The sequence below is a fragment of the Panthera onca genome, chromosome B1 (genome assembly GCF_046562875.1).
Source record: "Panthera onca isolate mPanOnc1 chromosome B1, mPanOnc1 haplotype 2, whole genome shotgun sequence".
NCBI lineage: Eukaryota > Metazoa > Chordata > Mammalia > Carnivora > Felidae > Panthera > Panthera onca.
This window is the reverse complement of record NC_138342.1, coordinates 171,207,190-171,226,291: the sequence shown is the minus strand read 5'-3', so window position 1 is coordinate 171,226,291 and position 19,102 is coordinate 171,207,190.

Genomic DNA, 19,102 nt, shown 5'->3' with positions numbered 1-19,102 from the left:
GGAAGGGCAGAGAGAGAAGGAGATGCAGAATCCGAGGCAGACTCCAGGCTCTGAGCTGTCAGCACAGAGCCCCACACAGGGCTCGAACCCACGGACCACGAGATGGTGACCTGAGCTGAAGTCGGACACTTAAGTGACTGGGCCACCCAGGCGCCCCAAACCAGAGCTCTTAAGAAGAGCTGAAATGGAAATCTGAAGAAAAGGCCTCTCAAATAGCCAAAGTTACAGAGTACTGCACATATGCATACAGGCATGTGCACACACACACACACAGAGAAAACAAACAAACAAACAGAAAAGACAAGAAAAAAAGAAGAAAAAAAAAAGCACGATGAAACCTGGATGGAACTATTTGTTTTGTCCACTGGGTCAGCTAATGCTGTATCTCTTTGGAAGAAAAAAAGGAAAACTTGTGTCTCAGAATATCTAACCTTATAATAAGGTTTCCAGGCATTCTTTCCATGGACTCTGGGGTACCACTCTTTGTTGAAAGTGTACAAATGATTGTGGCATCTTGAGTTCCCTTCCTGTTGATGACGGAGATGGTGGTGCTATGGAAGATAAGCAGTGCTTAGATATTCCATCTGAGATAGGACAAAGAGGAAAACGCTTTGATTATTGTTATATATTACCTTTCACCTGTTGAATGCTGACTGCTCACACTACTAGGCAATTTGTACATCTCTGTTAAACTTCCAAAAGACTGCAGCATGGAACCATACTTCACTTAGCGGGTGTGCATCCTGCGTCCTCATCTGTAAAAGGTGGGGCAGGGGTGAGGGGTACGATTTCACAGATGACTCAACCAATTGCACCTTCCAATTTCCACACAAGTAGTAACTGGCAGAGTAAGGATTCCAAGCCAAGTGTATCTTCTACCAAGCCAATCCTTTTCAGGATACCGCATTGTCTCTAACAAAGGTAACTTAAAAACAAAACCTCTACCGTCTACCTTCTGTCAAGAATTATGATTCAAAGCTTTTAGAAATCTCATCTGGGTTATAGGAAAATGGAAAAATACCTGGAAGTAGATATTTCTGAAGAAAGGCAAACTCCATCAGTACTGCAAATCAATATGTGTCCCAGACGTATCTTATTCTAAAATTAGCTCTAAATCCATTAGCGTTGTCAGATATTGAAAGTCTCTCCTAGCTCTAAAATGCTCCGTTCCTAATAAAGAAATCTGACTTCAACCACATGCCCTGGGCAAAAGCACTTATTCTGAAAGAATACAATCACCAAAAGAACATTTTAAGGCAACCTAATGAGTTTTCCCTCGTTTTACAATAAAGTAGTTGGGGTCTCTAATTCTCTGAAGCTTATTTTAATTTCCCAAGTGGAAGTAAAAAAAAAAAAAAAACCAGAAAAACCAAAAAACCAAAAAACAAAACATGGTCATTTTTTTGGTGTAAAAATAACGGGTTTATTCTGCTTATTTGTTTTGTGTATGTGTACATGCGTGGGATGATCTATATATGTATTTACTCTAAAAAGAGTCAATTAACTAGGAAACTAGTTGAAATGTCTGGGGTTGACTGGAACAATAAGTTGAAGAGAGCAACTTCAAGGACTTTACCTAAAACTACTTTCTCCTATGTTTCATGGGAATATACATTTTATGACTTTACCATTATGTTTCTAAGGAATGTGAGTGAATATTTTTTGCGTTTCTGCAGATGTGTGGCTTTCTGAATCAATTTTGCAGAAACTTCATACTCTGACCTAAAAGCAAGTCTTGACAAGTTAATTTATACCATAGATATGAGTTTATATTTGAAGGGAAGATGAGGCTTGGGAGATAGTCCTGTAGGTCATTAAAGCCTGAAAGTCTGGAGCATATCTGGCTTTTGGAGTTATTTATTTATTTATTTAGATTTTGTGTGTGTGTGTGTGTGTGTGTGTGTGTGTGTGTGTGTCTTCTTTTTGTTTTTTTAAAATTTAAATCCAAGTCAGTAAACATATAGTGTAATAATGATTTCAGGAATAGAATTTAGTGATTCATCACTTACATAGAACACGCAGTTCTCATCCCAACAAGTGCCCTCCTTAATACCCATCACCCATTTAGCCCACCCATCCACCAACACCCCTCCAGCAACCCTCAGTTTGTTCTCTGTATTTAAGAGTCTCTTATAGGGGCGCCTGGGTGGCTCAGTCGGTTAAGCGTCCGACTTCAGCTCAGGTCACGATCTCACGGTCCGTGAGTTCGAGCCCCGCGTCGGGCTCTGGGCTGATGGCTCAGAGCCTGGAGCCTGCTTCCGATTCTGTGTCTCCCTCTCTCTCTGCCCCTCCCCTGTTCATGCTCTGTCTCTCTCTGTCTCAAAAATAAATAAAAACGTTAAAAAAAAAAAAAGAGTCTCTTATGATTTGTCTCCCTCTCTGTTTTTACCTGATTTTTGCTTCCTTGCCCCTATGTTCATCTGTTTTGTTTCTTAAATTCTACATATGAGTGAAATCATATGATATTTGTCTTTCCCTTACTGGCTTATTTTGCTTAGCCTAATACATGCAAGTTCCATCCATGTTGTTGCAAATAGCAAGATTCATTCTTATGAATGAATACAATGTTCCATTTTATGTATATGTATACATACAATATATATGTGTGTACGCACACACACACACATACACACACAGACCAGACACACCACATCTTTATCTATTCATCCGTCGATGGACATTTGGGCTTTTTACATGCCTTGGCTATTGTCCATAGTGCCCTTAAAATTAGCATTTTTATATCCTTTGGATAAATGCCTAGTAGTGCAAACGCTTGGTCATAGGGTAGTTCTATTTTTAATTTTCCCACCAGCAGTTTCTCCACACCTTCACCAAGATCTGTTGTTACCTGAGTTGTTAATATTAGCCATTCTGACAGGTGTGAGGTGGTATTTCATATTGGTTTTGATTTGTATTTCCCTGATAATGAGTGATGCTGAGCATCTTTTCATGTGTCTGTTAGCCACCTGGATGTCTTCTTTGGAAAAGAGTCTATTCAGATCTTTTGCCCGTTTCTTCACTGCATTATTTGTTTTTTGGGTGTCAAGTTTGACAAGTTCTCTGTAGATTTTGGATACTAACGCTTCACCTGATACGTCATTTGCAAATATCTTCTTCCATTCTGTTGGTTGTATTTTAGTTTTGCTGATTGTTTCCTTCACTGTGCAGAGCTATTTATCTTGATGAGGTCCCAATAGCTCATTTTTGCTTTTGTTTCCCCTGCCTCCTGACACACGTCTAGTAAGAAGTTGTTGCAGTTGAAGTCAAAGAAGTTGTTGCTTGTTTTCTCCTCTGGCATTTTGATGGCTTCCTGTCTTACTTTTAGGTTTTTCATCCTGTTTGAGTTTATTTTTGTGCATGGTGTAAGAAAGTGGTCCAGGTTCATTCTTCTGCATGTTGCTGTCCAGTTTCCCCAACACCATTTGTTGAAGAGACTGTCTTTTTTTCCATCAGATATTCTTTCCTGTTTTGTCAAAGATTAGTCGGTCATACATTTGTTGGTCCATTCCTGGGTTCTCTATTCTGTTCCACTGATCTGAGTGTCTGTTTTTTGTGCCAGTAACACACCATCTTGATGATTACAGCTTTGTAATACATCCTGAAGTCTGGGATTGTGAAGCCTCGAGCTTTGGTTTTCTTTTCTGGATGGTTTTGGCTATTCGGGGTCTTTTCTGTTCCACACAAATTTGGGGATTATTTGTTCTAGCTTTGTGAAAAATGTTGGGTGCTTTTTGGGTAGGGATTGGATTGAGTATGTAAATTGCTTTGGACAATATCGACATTTTAACAATATTTGTTCTTCCAATCCATGAGTATGGAATGTTTTTCCATTTTTTTGTGTGTCTTTTTCAATTTCCTTAATAAGCTTTCTATAGTTTTCAGTGTATGGATTTTCCACCTGTTTGGTTAAGTTTATTCTTAGGAATGTTATGGGTTTTTGTAAATTGGTAACGAGATCGATTCCTTGATTTGTCTTTCTGTTGCTTCATTATTGGTGTATAGATAATGCAACCAATTTCTGTACATTGATTCTATATCTTGCAACGTTGCTGAATCCATGTATCACTTCTAGCAGTTTTTTGGTGAAGTCTTTCCACATAGAGAATATGTCGTCTCTGAAGAGTGAAATTTTGACTTCCCCCTTGCTGATGTGGATGCGTTTTATTTCCTTTTGTAGTCTGATTGTTGAGACTAGGACTTCCATTATGTTGAGTAACAGTGGTGAGCGTGGACTTCCCTGTCTTGTTCCTGACCTTAGGGGGAAAGCTCTCAGTTTTGTCCCCATTGAGGATGATATAAGCTGTAGGTCTTTCATATATGGCCTTTATGATCTTGAGGTATATTCCTTCTATCCCTACTTTCTTGAGGGTTTTTATTGTGAAAGGATGCTGTATTTTGTCAGATGCTTTTTCTGCATACGTTGATTTGTTTTAGTTTATTTGTTTAGTTTGAGAGAGACATTTTGAGAAAGACATTTATTTTTGAGAGACCATGGGGACGGGGTAGGGGCAGAGAGAGGGAGACAGAGAGAATCCCAAGCAGGCTCCCCACAGTCAATGCAAAGCCTGACATGGGGCTTGAACTCACCAAACAGTGAGTTCATGACCTGAGCTGAAACCAAGAGTCAGAAGCTTAACCGACTGGAGTGGTGTATTTATATTTCAAAAGATTAGAGTGAGAACCCAGGATCCTTTCTATTATGTCTCTAAGGAGCAAGGTATTTTCTCCCTTCTTTATGGAGTGGAGAGAAAGACAGATGTATTTTTCTCCTATACATAAGCAGAAAAAGTCCATTTTTCTCTGGCCCTTGCATAAAGGTATTTTGGCTCCCCAAATAAATTTTTCCACCCGGTTCTTTCTTTCTGAGACTCCTGTCCAGTCTCAGGACAGGAGTTGAAACAAAGGAAGCAACAGTTATTATTCTAGAAATAATAATAAACAATCTTTCACTGATCCAGAATGCCTCTTATTCACATTTGGAATAAAATTAAAATGAGGAATATTTAAAAACTCAAAGGTTTACTTTTTCTTCTTATCTACTTCAAATTTATATTTTTGTTTTGTACATCATGTATCATGAGTTACCTTTAAATTATTTTAACTATGTAGTTAGGAATATGTAAGTTGGTGTAGATAGAACGATACATTAGATGACCGAGAAAGAGAAACAACAAATATTGATTGATATTCATATTTACTAGTGCACGCCTATCAATAATTACTTTAAATGTAAATGGACAAAATTCTCCAATCAAAAGATAGAGTGACTTAATGGATTAAAAAACAAGACCCATCTATATGCTGCCCATAAGAGTCTCACTTCAAATATAAGGACACATAAAGACTGAAAGGGAAGGGATGGGAAAAGATACTCCTTGCAAATGAAAGCCAATAGAACCTGGGATAGCTATCCTTATATCAGACAAAATAGACTTTAAAATAAAGTTTGTAATAAGAGACAAAGAAGGACATTACATAATGATAAGAGGGTCAATCCAAAAAGAGCATATGTTTGTAAATATTTATGTACTCAACATAGGAACACCTAAATATATAAAACAAATATTAGAAGATCTAACAGAAGAAAATGGAAGCAATGCAATACCAGTAGGGAACTTTAATACTCACTTACATCAATGGATATCCCATCCAAACAGAAAATCCATAAAGAAACTGTTACCATAAGGGAACCTGGGTAGCTCAGTTGGTTAAGCATCTGACTCTTGATCTCAGCTCAGGTTTTGGTCTCAGGGTGGTGAATTCAAGCCCCGTGTCAGGCTCCATGCTAGGTTGGAACCTGCTTTAAAAAATAAAATTAAAATAAAATAAAATAATATAATATAATATAAAATAAAATAAAATAAAATAAAATAAATAACTGTGACCCTAAATGATACATTAGACCCGATGGACTTAATAGATATATACAGAACATTTCAGCCAGAAGCACAGAATACACATTCTTCTCAAGTATATATGGGGCATTCTCTAAGATAGATCACATCATGACACAAAACAAGGCTCACTAAATGTAAGAGGATCATTCTCTTGAGGTGACTCTGGGAGGACTCCTGCCTGGGGAGCTGGTCACCAGAAAGACAAAATCATGATCAGAAGCTTGGGATTTTCAGCCTCCCCCCTCCCCCCACTTCTCCAGAGAGGGGACAGGGGCTAGAAAAGGAGTTAAAAATTGATCTTGCCTACATGAGGAAACCTCCATAAAATCCAAATTGTAGGTGGCTTGATAGGTTTCCAGCTTGGTAAACATACCCATAAACATATCCCAGGAGACCAATGCACCCCAATTCCATGACAACAGAAGCTGGTGCGCACAGGAGCCACTCAAGCCTTGCTGTTTCCACCGTGCCCTGTTGAAATCCTGACCCCCAGAGTCAGGGAACACACTAAAATGTTTTCTGCCACTAAGTGTTGAGGTGAGTAGTTATAACATTAATAATAACCGGATTCGATGAATCTTCCAAATATGCTGAGTGAAGGACACTGAGCATAAAGAATGCATACTGTATGAGTCCCTTTACTTGAAACTAGAAAGCACAAACTTGATTTATAGTAATAGAAAGCAGATCAGTGATTGCCTGGGATCTGGTTTGGGGGGGGGCGGTGCGGTGAGGGGAGGTCAGGGCTCACCAGAGAGAGGTAGAAAAGAATGCTCAATGGAAACTTCCTATATCTTGATTTTGGTAGTGGTGACATTTGTCAAAATTCATTGAACTGCATCTTAAAGCAAGTACATTTTATGTAAATCATACCCAATAAAATTTTATTTAAAAAAAAACAGAAACAAACAAGGGGCCCCCGAACTTAAAGCTCAAAGCATGGGTAGATGCCTGCAAATATTTGTCCGTCTTGTGGTCACTAAATCAATCACAGCACCAAATCTCTGGGAAAAAAATCGGGGCAGGACAGAGACAGGCCTTGGGCTGCCTACAGTGTTCCAACACAAATGCTACCTGCTTAAAACTGGAATTTCAGTGGTCCGGAACAATTAGGGTTGTTTTAATAGAGTACAAAAATAAAAATTGTGATTTGCTCATTGTCTCCTAGAAGTTTTCAGGTCCTAGGCATCTTTATTTCTTAGCGATCAGGAAGGCCAGTTGGCAGCCAGAGAGAAGTTCTCTATTTCTGACAGCAGGTGTCACAATTGCCTAATAAAAGAGAAGCAGTGTGTTTTCTTAATGCAAAAGAGAAAGGCAATAATCACCTTAAAATACGGCTTTAAAATACATTCAGTTAGTACCATGGACATGGTAGAATTGACGTGGTAATGAGCACTTTTCCTCCATTGACAAGCAACAGGCTGGTAAGCTACAGCACTGATTTCACGATAGTTATAGAGGGCAAAAAAGGGAATGCTACCTCATCAGATGTGTGCGTCTGTGGGCGCATGCATGTGTGTGTAAAACCGTATATCGCATCCGTATATACGACAAGCAGTATCTCAATTTTATAAATCCTAAACACGTGAGAGAATGTCACCCTTAGCACCAGGGAAATGTAGTAACGAACCACGTGCTATTTGCTTCCCAGTTTCCCAGACGTCTGTCCCGTTCCATTTTCCTTGCAGAGATTCCCAATGCAGAGACTCCAATCCCGGAGAGCGCCAACTGAGTGCTAATACCTCCGCTGGCCACTGCTTCGTGAAAACAATAGAGAACCTTGAGGCCGGCAGGGCTGGGGATCGTGAAGGGTGGTAGGGGTCACCGGGTATTTGCTGAGGGACGCGGGAGCTAGTACTCTCCTTTCCATTTGTAGTTTTGGCATGGGTAGGAGAGGAATAAGGAACTTAAGGAACTCTCTCTGTTGTCTATAACAGGAACCTGTAGCAAGTGCCTGCTGTTCTGCTACTTGGCCTATACTAAGAGCTCAATGAATGCTGGGAAAATAAACCAGCTTATAATCTTCGGACAACATCCATCCCGACTATGGCAAGAGACCAGGAGAAACTTCATCTTTCAGTTCAGCAGAGGCTCTATCTTCCTTTGCTCCCATTCTTAGAGAAGGTTTTGCTATTGTTTCATTTTTTTAAAGTAAATTCGCCCTCAATTTTTCATATAATGCATCTCTGCACTCAATCCTGGGTCTCTCAGTTTAGCTAAGACTATCATCCTTCTTGGTGGATGTTCTTTTGTAACAAGAGATCTATGGGTACTGTGTCAAAAAAAGATGTCCTCCAATAGCCACGCTATGAAAAATACCCTGGCGTATTCCAGGCACGGATACATCTGCCTCAAATATATTTCTTCTCTACTTCTATTGATTCCACAAGGACAAGAAGTATTACCCTAAGTAATCAAACACGTCAACAATAATAATATAAGGCAAAAAAGTATAACTCCTTTAAATTACTAAATTACCAATGAATATGGGATATTTCCTCCCATAGAGATAGCCCTCTCCAGGGTAAAAGCTGAAAGATCCAGCCTCTAAACTGAATTACTGGGCTAAAGCTGTTGCCTAAGCGAAATATGGATGATACCAGTGGTCTGGAGGATGGGGAAGAGAGAGTGATGATCATAGCAGCCTGGTTCTGGGTGGGAGGATACTGGGTTTGGAACAGCAAAGCCCTCCCATAGCAGGATTAGGGAAGTGAGGTGTCAGGACAAGGAACAGGACACACACGCCAAACCCAGACTAAATAAGGACTGGCAGTCACTGAACCGGCTGCACAAACCAATTTAGGAATGGCCATTGGTGTCTAGATGATGTGACAAGTCAATGAAGAGCATTGGCATTCGCAGTCCTACAGACGATGTACAACAAGGAAAAGTGTATAAAATTAGGAGACACAAGCGACTGGAACTAACAAGTTAATTTAGCAAGATCATACATCAGAGGCGAAGATCAATGGAACAGAACCCAGTCCAGAAATTGACTTGTACGTGCATACTCGTTGACAGTTGCCTTTGAATTGCGTCCAGATAACTCACTGGGGAAAAGACATTGTCTTCAACAAATTGCGTCAGAACAACTGGCTACATATATGGTGAAAATGAACATTGGAGCTCACCTAATGCCACAGGTGAAAATTAACTCGAAATGCATCATAGACCTACCCGTAAAAGTTACAACAATAAATGTTGTAATAAACTGTAATAAACTGTTGCAAAAATGCTCTGGAAGAAAACCTAAGATAAAAATTTAACAATCAAGGGGAATAAAGACGTAATACAGAGCACATAACCATCATAAAGGAACAAAATGACAAACTAGACTTCATTAAAATTAAAAACTTCTAACCATGGAAAGAGCATTCAGAAAACAAACAACGCAAGTTTCAGCCTGGGAGAAAATATCTGCGTGCTCCGCACAGGCCCTGGGGCACCGTTGTGTGGAATCTGCAAACACGGTGGTGACCACAGATGATTCAGTGCCACTCAGGACCCTTCCATCCTCGGTCCTCCTTCAAGAACTATGCTCAGGGAGAAAGCGATTCTAATCTGAAATGAATAAGGAAGAGCTTTATTGGAAACTCTAAGTCCCCCATGTGGTTTCAAATCAAGTGTAGAACCAAGTGCATTTGGGTGAAGACAGAGGTCAACTACTTACTCATCTCGATAGTTCACAAGAGAGCCGTTGATGCTGTCGGACTGAATGGATAAGCCTTGGCCAGCTCTGCAGCTTTCAGCCTGAAAGGATCAACTTTGCTAAAGGGTCTTGAGGGAAATGCAGACCTCGCTGTGGTAGAGGCTGCAGGTCTGACTTGCTTTAGAAACAGGTCCTACGGAATCTCTCCGTGGAGCTGGGTTTCTTCCACCTGCCATGATTGCACACCGCCCAACCAACCCACCCTGAGGCCTCCAGTAAGGGCATTCTCCCCGTGGTAGCCCGTGGGGACATACCAGGGGAACAGAGAATTTGCCAGAGGCTCCGCACCTGTCCACATCACACCCACAGGAGGGCGCCCAAAGCCCAAGATTTTGTCTACAAGGGCTCGCGTCAGCTGACAGTCCACAAAACAACCAAAGGCCCGGCTGAGCTCCTCTCTAAGGTTCAGAGCTTCAGACTAAAGCCCGCTTGCTCTGACCCTGGAATCATCTGCTTTGCTCAGCAACAGCTCACTGCCCACAGCCCCTCAAATGCGTGAGAAAAGTCGAGCAGAATGAGATGCCAAGACAGGAAGTCAAGAAGTCCTTTCTCCAGAAGAAGGGCCTGAGATCGGCCCCCCAAATCCCTGGGCCCGCTGGGCTAAGGGAATCTGCTTCAGGCTTTCTGTCACCGGCTAAATGGGCTCCTAGTCAAAAGTGTTTCCTGTAGGGAAGTAAGTGGCTTTCCTGTCAATTTATGGGGAGGGGCCTAGTAGATGGTTCACAAGTGGGATTTTTTAGGGATGAGCAAGGATCAGAGATTGAGGAAGAAAGGTTAGTAAGTCATAAAATGGAATCTTCTCCATGGAAATAAAGAAGAGGGCTGAGGGAACCGGACAAGGTGGGCACAGACGTACCAGTCCTTTGGGCTCGAGCTTGTTGAAAGAGCAGATCTACACTTGAGGAAGATGACTATGTTTATATTTGTGTTTCTGTGTTTGCATCGCATAAATCCTATATGATGGATTTATACTGCTATCTATTTCTTGCTATTATGAAGTATACAATAAAGTTAATTTTGGGGGAAAGCACTTTTTTTTTAGCTCTGCTTAGAGAAACCCAAGGAAGAAGCCTTTAGTTTTCATTATTTAAGACGTGTTTGTCACAGAGGAGGAGTAACTATATCAGGGACTGGCCTGGTAGATCAGCAGACATAAAATAAACGAGTCCAGTCCGGGAAGACAGGAGGACTCATGAGGATACCCGGGGGTCCTCATGAGAATAGTTGAGGAGTTATGGATTTTTTCTAAATGATGGATTCCGTTACTTATTTTTTAAAATTTTTTTTCGTACTGTTTTTTTAATGTTGATTTGATTTATTTTTGAGAGAGAGAGAGAGAGTGAGAAAGAGAGAGACAGAGCATGAGCAAGGGAGGGGCAAAGAGAGAGGGAGACACAGAACCCAAAGCAGGCTCCAGGCTCTGAGCTGTCAGCACAGAGCCCGACGCGGGGCTCAAACCCACGGACCGGGAGATCATGACCTGAGCTAAAGTCAGTTGCTTAACCAACTGAGCTACTCCAGTGCCCGGATTCAGTTACTTATAAGTAATCACTATAAAGCTGATCTAACTGCGGAGTTCTAATCTGGTTCAACACGACTGATCTTTCAGACTGGTTTCTCCCTCTCAGCTTCTTCCTATCTGCTTTATTCCCTTACTTTACCTGATTTCTCAGCCCTTTCTTATACCCCATGGACCATGTTCTATCTGAGGAAATAGTACTCCTTTTACTCCGGAGATGGATGTGTATGGGGGGAATCTCTTCTTCTTATGGGTTTATCTGTTCTTGATTATTGTCATTTGTCTATGAAGATACCAAAGTTCAGGTTAATGTGACTTCAGAAATGAAAAGTTCTGTCAGTTTTAGGTTGTCGCGTGGTGGTGGTGGTTTTGGAGATGGGTGAAGCTGAAAAGCTGTAACTCCCTAATATTATATTTTGATATTTAATGGTCTAAATGAAGAATGACTTTATAGTCTCCTGCAACAGAGGGGTATCTGCCCAGAAAGGAGCTTTTCTGGTCTTGCAATTGTGGAGAATGGATTTCTTTTCATTCTTCACCTTCTCTTACCTCCTTTCTCTCGGTGAGCTTTTTTCTGCCTCCATTTCTTAGAATTTACTAAGTGTGCGATCACAAGGAGAGGGAAAGGCAATGATTCCAATGTTTTAAGGGGCCCTGAAGCATTTATTTGAAAAGCAAGTTCTGTGGGGGGGAAAGCAGTAAAATCCAGTCTTAGGTGTTGCATTTGAGATGAAAACCAGACAGCTGGGTGGAGATGCCTAGTAGGGCTAAAGAATCCTGGTGGCCTGCAGCTCAGAGAGCGGGTCCACACAAACCCATGCTGATTTCAGCAGAGCTCAAGTGGGTCAGGTTGAGGGCCGATGCCTTCTTAACTTGGAAGAGCTGCAGACAAGAATAAAGGGCTGAGAAGGAAGAGATGTGATTACAGCATCATGAGATACAAGGGAGAAGAGTTTCAAAAAGGAAATTCAGAGTCCTCAGCTGCAAAAAAAGGAAGAGAGCAGAGAAAGCCAAAAGCTTCTGGCACCGAGGAGGCTGTCGGGGGTTTTGGAAAGAAGAGAGATTCAGTAGTGCGGTGGGGTCAAAAACATGATTTCAGAGAGCTAAGGAAGGACAGGGTGGTAGGAAAATGAGGCAGTGATTGTAGACTATCCTTTGCAGAAGTTAAATGAAACGGAGAAGGGGCATTCAGAGTGGAGAGCAAATTTTTCTGGGCTCAGGGAGACCCTGACATGCTGTGCGTAAATGGTTGTTGCAAGAGGGAGACAAAATAACAATAGTAATGGCTTATATACAAATGTGCCAATATTAATATAAATATTTTATTTTAAAAACATTAAGAACTTATGGATATAATCAGTACAAATAAACATTTACTATAGTTCAAACACACTCACAGACATTTGCATTACAAAATGTTCTTTTGGCCACTACTGGCTCTCTGCTTCCTTCACCTTTAGGGAGCCCTCCAAGTTGCCCCCTCCCAGGTAGATGGCCGAGGAAGACTCCAGGTCCTTCCTGCCACATTTCACTCCACTCCAGGTAATTTTCAGGACCACCATCTTGGGTAACTTAGAGTTCATAGCAGTCTAATTTCTTTCTTTGATATCAGTCAGACCTGAAAGGAAGGTTCTACTCTCTACCTAATTCTTCCTCTTCTTGATGAAAAGCAGTTAGTTGCCTGCTCAGAATGTTCCCCCATTGGTTCTCTGTTAAGCCTTTTTGTAGCGGGAGAAGAGTGGAGGGAGGGAGAAGCAAGGGGTCACTGGAAACACAAAAGCAGGTGGGGGAGTCTTATGGTGAAGGTGTTGGGAATGGGTGGAGGGACGGGAACAGAATGAGGTGGGGGGGGGAGGAGTAACTGAAGAGGGTGTCAGGAATAGTGAAGAAGGATGCTGATCGCTAAAGCCATTCGAGCAGATGGAATCAACATCCAAGTCAACGTGGAAACAATCAAGAAGGAAATGGACAGAAAAACAGGAGAACACAGACAGGAGAGTCGAAAATGAAGAGAAGTCATCCTCCCCGAGGCAGCAAATAGAAGAGTGAGCGTCACAGACGCCAGGGAGATTTGGTCCTGGCAGAAAGAATGTGGACCCAGAGCTGGCCCAAAACATAGGTGGAGGAAGATCTGGGGACTGGAATTCACTTCCAATGCTTCAGTTCAGCATCATGGGAAGAGCGGTCCTTAAACCGAAAAGGAGGGAGGATGAGTTAACACAGCCAACATGAGGGAAAGTTTCAGGAGTTGAATGTGAGATCGATAAAAGGAATGTTGAACAGTAACAAGAGCCCTGCTCCATTTGGTGTGATTTTGTGGTAGCCTGGTTGACCAGCAACTTGCAGCCAATCTGAGAACTGGATGGTAAGAATACCAAAGTCAGGTGTGGGTAACACAACATAAGCCTAACTGGAAAGGACAGGCTAAAATAAGGGAGACGGCACTGAAATGGCGAATTATGGGATTCCAGCTGGGTCAGAAAGTCAAGAGAGGGAAAAGGTATAAATAATTACAAGAAGATCAGTACATGGAGGCAAATCCCATCATAAAACAGGCAGGCATGAGAGTGCATGAGAAAATAAGGCAGAAACAGTCATAGGAGGCAAGTTCCAGTTCCAAATCCTTAGAAAGAAGTCATTTCTAAATGTTTTATGTATTTTTGAGAGTGCAAAAGTGGGGGAAGGGTGGAGAGAGGGGGACAGAGGATTCAAGGCAGGCTCCCCATGGACAGCAGTGAGCCCGATGTGAGGCTCAAACTCACGAACCATGAGATGGTGACCTGAGCAGAAGTGACATGCTTAATCGACTGAGCCACCTAGGTGCCCCAAGAAGTCATTTCTAATTGATGGTATTCAAGACATTCAAGACATGCTGAAGGCTTGCTCCGAGGGTTTGCTCCAAGAAGTGAAGTTGCATGCCCCTGGTCTTTAAGGAAGTCTGAAGTATATTCAGTTAAAAATGTCTGAGCAATTATTTGTGTTGCTTTTGCGAAGCATTGGCATGGAAAATGCTAAGGAAGGGGAACATGAGGCAATCTCTGACTCTATGACCCAGATGGAAGGGTGTTGGAGACCACCGAGAGGTATACTAAGTGATGCTGTAAACAACACAGAAGAGGGGACAGATTCTAGAAATAATGAAGAAGGGCTGAGGGAAAGCCACTCTCCTCCCTCCATTAGGTAGAACATGACAGGAAAAGTGAGATCTCCGTATCTATATGTATGTATATATACTTACTGTGATGTGTGAGGGAGAAGATTTCAATGCTGAGGCTTTAATGGACCCCAAATATGATATTCTGCAGAAAAACCTCCAGAGAAGAGAAGGCCTTACCTCCTGCCATATACTTGTGTCCACAGTTGGTGGTGACAAGCCAATCTAGGTTCCCTCAAGGTTTCTCGGGGTTCTGTCCCCCTACTGCTCACTATCTGTCTCTCTCTGCCTCCTTTACTTCTAGCTTTCTCTCACTTCTAAGGAACGATTGAAACTTCTACACTAGTATGACCAAATATATCATGTTAGGTCATCGAGTCTGGCACTTGTCTTGGCTAAGTCCCTGGCTAAGTGCTTGCTTTCCACCGCAGCCCTTGTACAGATTGGGATGCACACCTCAGAAGTCCATTTTCACGGACCATTTCATTTCTGTACAAATTGTCAAAATTATCAATGTTAAATTTGTTCACGTGAACATGGTTTTATTCTACTTTGTTCTTACTCTTGAAGGTGGCCTCTACCAACAACAGATAACTGATCCCCCTTCACTCTGAAACACAAGACTTGGGCCATAGGGAGTTGCATTTCATAATTTGTTCTCTGGTTTTTACTTTATTTCTTTGAGAATTCTACCCCACTCTCAGGAGAGGTCAAAATCATGTTTCTTTCTTTCTTTCTTTCTTTCTTTCTTTCTTTCTTTCTTTCTTTCTTTTTTCCTATACGTTGGAAATGTATTTTCCTCAGACATTGTGTACAACTCTCTTTTCCCATTCTTTCATGATTTTTTTCTTCTTCCTTCCCCCTCTTTCCTTCCTTCTCCCTTCCATTCTACCTTTCCTTTCCTTTCCCTCTCCTCTCCTCTCCTCTCCTCTCCTCTCTTCTCCTCTCCTCTCTTCTCCTCTCCTCTCCTCTCCTTTCCTCCCTCCCCTCCACTCCCCTCCCCTTCCCTTTCTCTTTTTCTCTCTTTCTTTCTTTCTTTCTTTCTTTCTTTCTTTCTTTCTCTCCTTCTTTCTCCTCCCCTCCCTCCCTTCCTCCCTCCCTTCCTTCCTTTCTTCCTTCCTTCCTCTTTGTGCCTGGTTGGTACCAAGCTACATGCTCGGTATTAAGGTAAGTGCTAAGTGTTAAGGTGCTAGGCCTATAGACACCATGCTACGCTTTCCTCAAACCTTCATTCTAAAGAAAGCTTTCATATGAAAGTCCAATCCAGGGCTGTCTTCTAGTATAAAATTCCAGAATGCTCACCTAGGAATATGTCCCTTAAAACACAGTGCTCATTTCACCCGCACACACACAACTGATATGTCCCTTGGCTCTAGTGATGTCTATGGCTTGGTTAGGTCAGTCTTCTTTCATGTAGTCTGGTGATTAAGGTCCTTTTATCGGTTTGTTTCTAGATCAAGAAAGTAATCACATATAAAAAACTATGATATGAATGAAGAGCCATTTTCCATGATCTATTCCAGTATGTCAACAGCAGGCAAAGTCCTCTCTACCGTGCTTATTCAAATTACCTCTCGTTTGGTTTTGACCATCTTAAAACCGACCTTACAAGATCATCTTCTAAACCATATTTCTTCTTTTCAAACATGGACTCCTTAAGAATTCAAAATATTTCAGGAACACCTAGGTGGCTCAGTGGGTTAAGCATCCATCCAAGTCCCCGTTTGGGCTCAGGTCATGATCTCAAGGTTTGTGGATTCGGACCCCACGTAGGGCTCTGCACTGATGGCGTGGAGTCTGCTTGGGATTCTCTCTCTCCCTCTTTCTCTGCCCCTCCCCCACTTGTTCTGTCTCTCTCAAAAAAAAATAAAATAAACTTAAAGTATTTAAAAAGTAATTCAAAATCACAGTGCCTGGGTGGCTCAGTCAGTTAAGCGTCCGACTTAGGCTCACGGTTGGTGAGTTCGAGCCCCACGTCAGGTTCTGTGATGACAGCTCAGAGCCGTAAGCCTGCTTCGGATTCTGTGTCTCCTCTCTCTGTTCCTCCCCTGCTGGCACTCTGTGTGTGTCTCTCTCAAAAATAAATAAAGATTAAAAAAATTTTTTTTAAATAATTAAAATATTTCAGTCTCCCCCTTTAAATGGTCACAGTCTTATTTGTCACTTCCTTTTCAAAAAAAAAAACTATCTATCTATCTCTATCTATCTATCTATCTATCTATCTATCTATCTATCATACAACTTCCTTTGCCAAAAGGTCTTTGCCTTGTCTCTGACTTTGTTTCCTTATCTGCCATGCAGTGCCATTTTGAGTCAGGAAGCTCTCTTTAACCTCTCCCTGTCTTTGTACTTTGGACTCTCTTCATCTGTCACCTTCCACAGGAAATCATTTTGATCAGTAAAATCTTTGCAGCAATGCCACTTCCCTTCCCTGGTCCCACGTGGCCCTTGCGTTCTTCTCATGGGTGACTGTACTCTGCTTTGATCATTTCTGTGGTCTTCACTCACTCTAATGTCCTGGGACAGCTTGTCCCTCAGTTCTCCGTTGTCTGGCTGTGTCCTGATCTTTCCATGTTTGAATGGAATGCTCTGAGAACATGCACACGCCCCTATGCATGTATGAGCCTGTGTGCATGCACGCACACACACAACTGATAAGTCCCTTGGCTCTAGTGATGTCTATGGCTTGCTTAGGTCAGTCTCTTTTCATCCAGTCTAGTTAGTAAGGTCATTTTGCTGGTTTGTTTCTAGACCAAGAAAGTAACCACATATAAAAAACTATGATATGAATGAAGAGCCATTTAGATCTACTTTTCTCCTGGTCAGCTGTTATGACATGAACGTTTCCAGAGAATCCTAGGAACTGGATGAAATCCAGGCCCAAGTACCTGGATGCCTTCCAACACTGAGGGGACCCTCAGGGACCAAGTGCCATTGCTTCTACTGTTCATTTTAAATCTCTTCCCTACTACAGGGAATAAGATGATTAGAAGAAACATTATAATAACCTACTTTTCTCTCCTGATTTCTAGGGGACAAAATATTTTAAAGCCTTTAAAGCTACTTGGTATATCTAACTCCTTATTTCTTTCTTTGCCTCTTCACGGATGAAAAACTATAATTAGTCATCATCCTCTGCACAGAAATATTTTATATGCTGCTCTCTTGTCTTTTTAAATTTCTACAAAACACTGAAAAGGTGATTTGGTGCAACAACTAAATACGTGAATCATTTCCTTCATGCCACGTTTTTAACTGATCTTTCACTTTATTATTAAAGTCTAAAATACACGATAAATAAATTTCAATAAATTTCAAGGAATAACTTTCAAGTTCTGAAAATTCAGCAAGCTACCATGGAACTAGAATGTCATATCTGGGGTGCACCCCAGTTACCCATTTATTTGCTGTGTGACGTTGGTTAAATCTTTCTGAATGTTAATGCGATCACCTGCAAAATGTAAAAATGACGAAATTGGAATGCGTATGATGAAAATTAAGTAAGGCAATGGGTGGCCAGAACCTAATGTAGTGTTTGTTGGCACTTAGAATAAATGTTGTTCCCTGCCTAACGGATCCTAAATACAATCCGTGGCTCACCTAACTCTACATTCTGCCTTGTGGCATCTTACTCAAGACCACGATGAAAATGGGCCAGGAGGGAACACATTGCTCCTCCTTGTCCCATGCTTAGTATTCTCATTTCTGTCTCTAAGTTTGCACTCCTTTTTGGAAACTGTGTCAACACCCCCAAAAGTCACTTTGACTTTTCAAATCGTGTTATTCCTCAACAGCTAGGTCAAGCCGTATCTCCTCCAGAAGCTCAACTCTTCTAGGCTATGTGGATTGCCCGTTGTTCTCACAAAGTTAAAATTTTCCAGGGAGAAAAAAGGGACACCTGTGTGGCTCAGTCGGTTAAGCATCCACTTCGGTTCAGGTCATGATTTGGTGGTTCATGAGTTTGAGCCTCATGTGAGTCTCTGTGCTGACAGCTTGAAGCCTACCTAGATCCTGGAGCCTGGAGCCTGCTTTGGATTCCATGGTTCCCTCTCACTCTGCCCTTCCCCGCTCGCACACTGTCTCTTTCTCAAAAATAAATAAACATTTTAAAAAATGAAAAAAAAATTTCCAGGGAGAAAAATAACTATGTTTTACCTGTTTTTTACATTCATTAATTACTTAGTAATATACTCAGTATAATGTACTAGATATATACTAGCTCAAATAGCTTCCATTATATAACAAATCTATTTATTACTAGGGTTGAAACTATTTGAATACATGTGTTTTTCAATGACTAAACAGGTATACATTTGTTTATCCCTGTATGAATTCAGTTTTCTTCTCTTACTATATTGTCAATTTTATATGTAAATTGCAAGAATCCATATTTTTCACTTTAAAAATAAACTCCCAGGGGCCCCTGGGTGGCTCAGTTGGTTAAACATCAGGTCATGATCTCTCAGTCCATGACTTCAAGCCCCATGTCTCTGTGCAGCTCAGAGCCTGGAGCCTACTTCAGATTCTGTGTCTCTTTCTCTCTCTGCCCTCCCTCCCTCCCTCTCTTAAAAACAAATAAACATTAAAAATTTTGAAAAAAATAAAAATACAATCCTAGTGCCAGGCAATTTAGTCAAGGGTGGGGAGGGAAGGAAGCAATCAGTGTCTTTAGAAAGCAAATTACTGAGCGCTATTCATAGACATTTGTCCTTTGTGCTCATGTGCACTTTCCAACACGATCCCGGGTTCTCTTAGGATTTATGACATCTTGTAAATATCAATAAATAAAGTGCTGTAAGACGTGAGGTTCGACCATTTCAAGA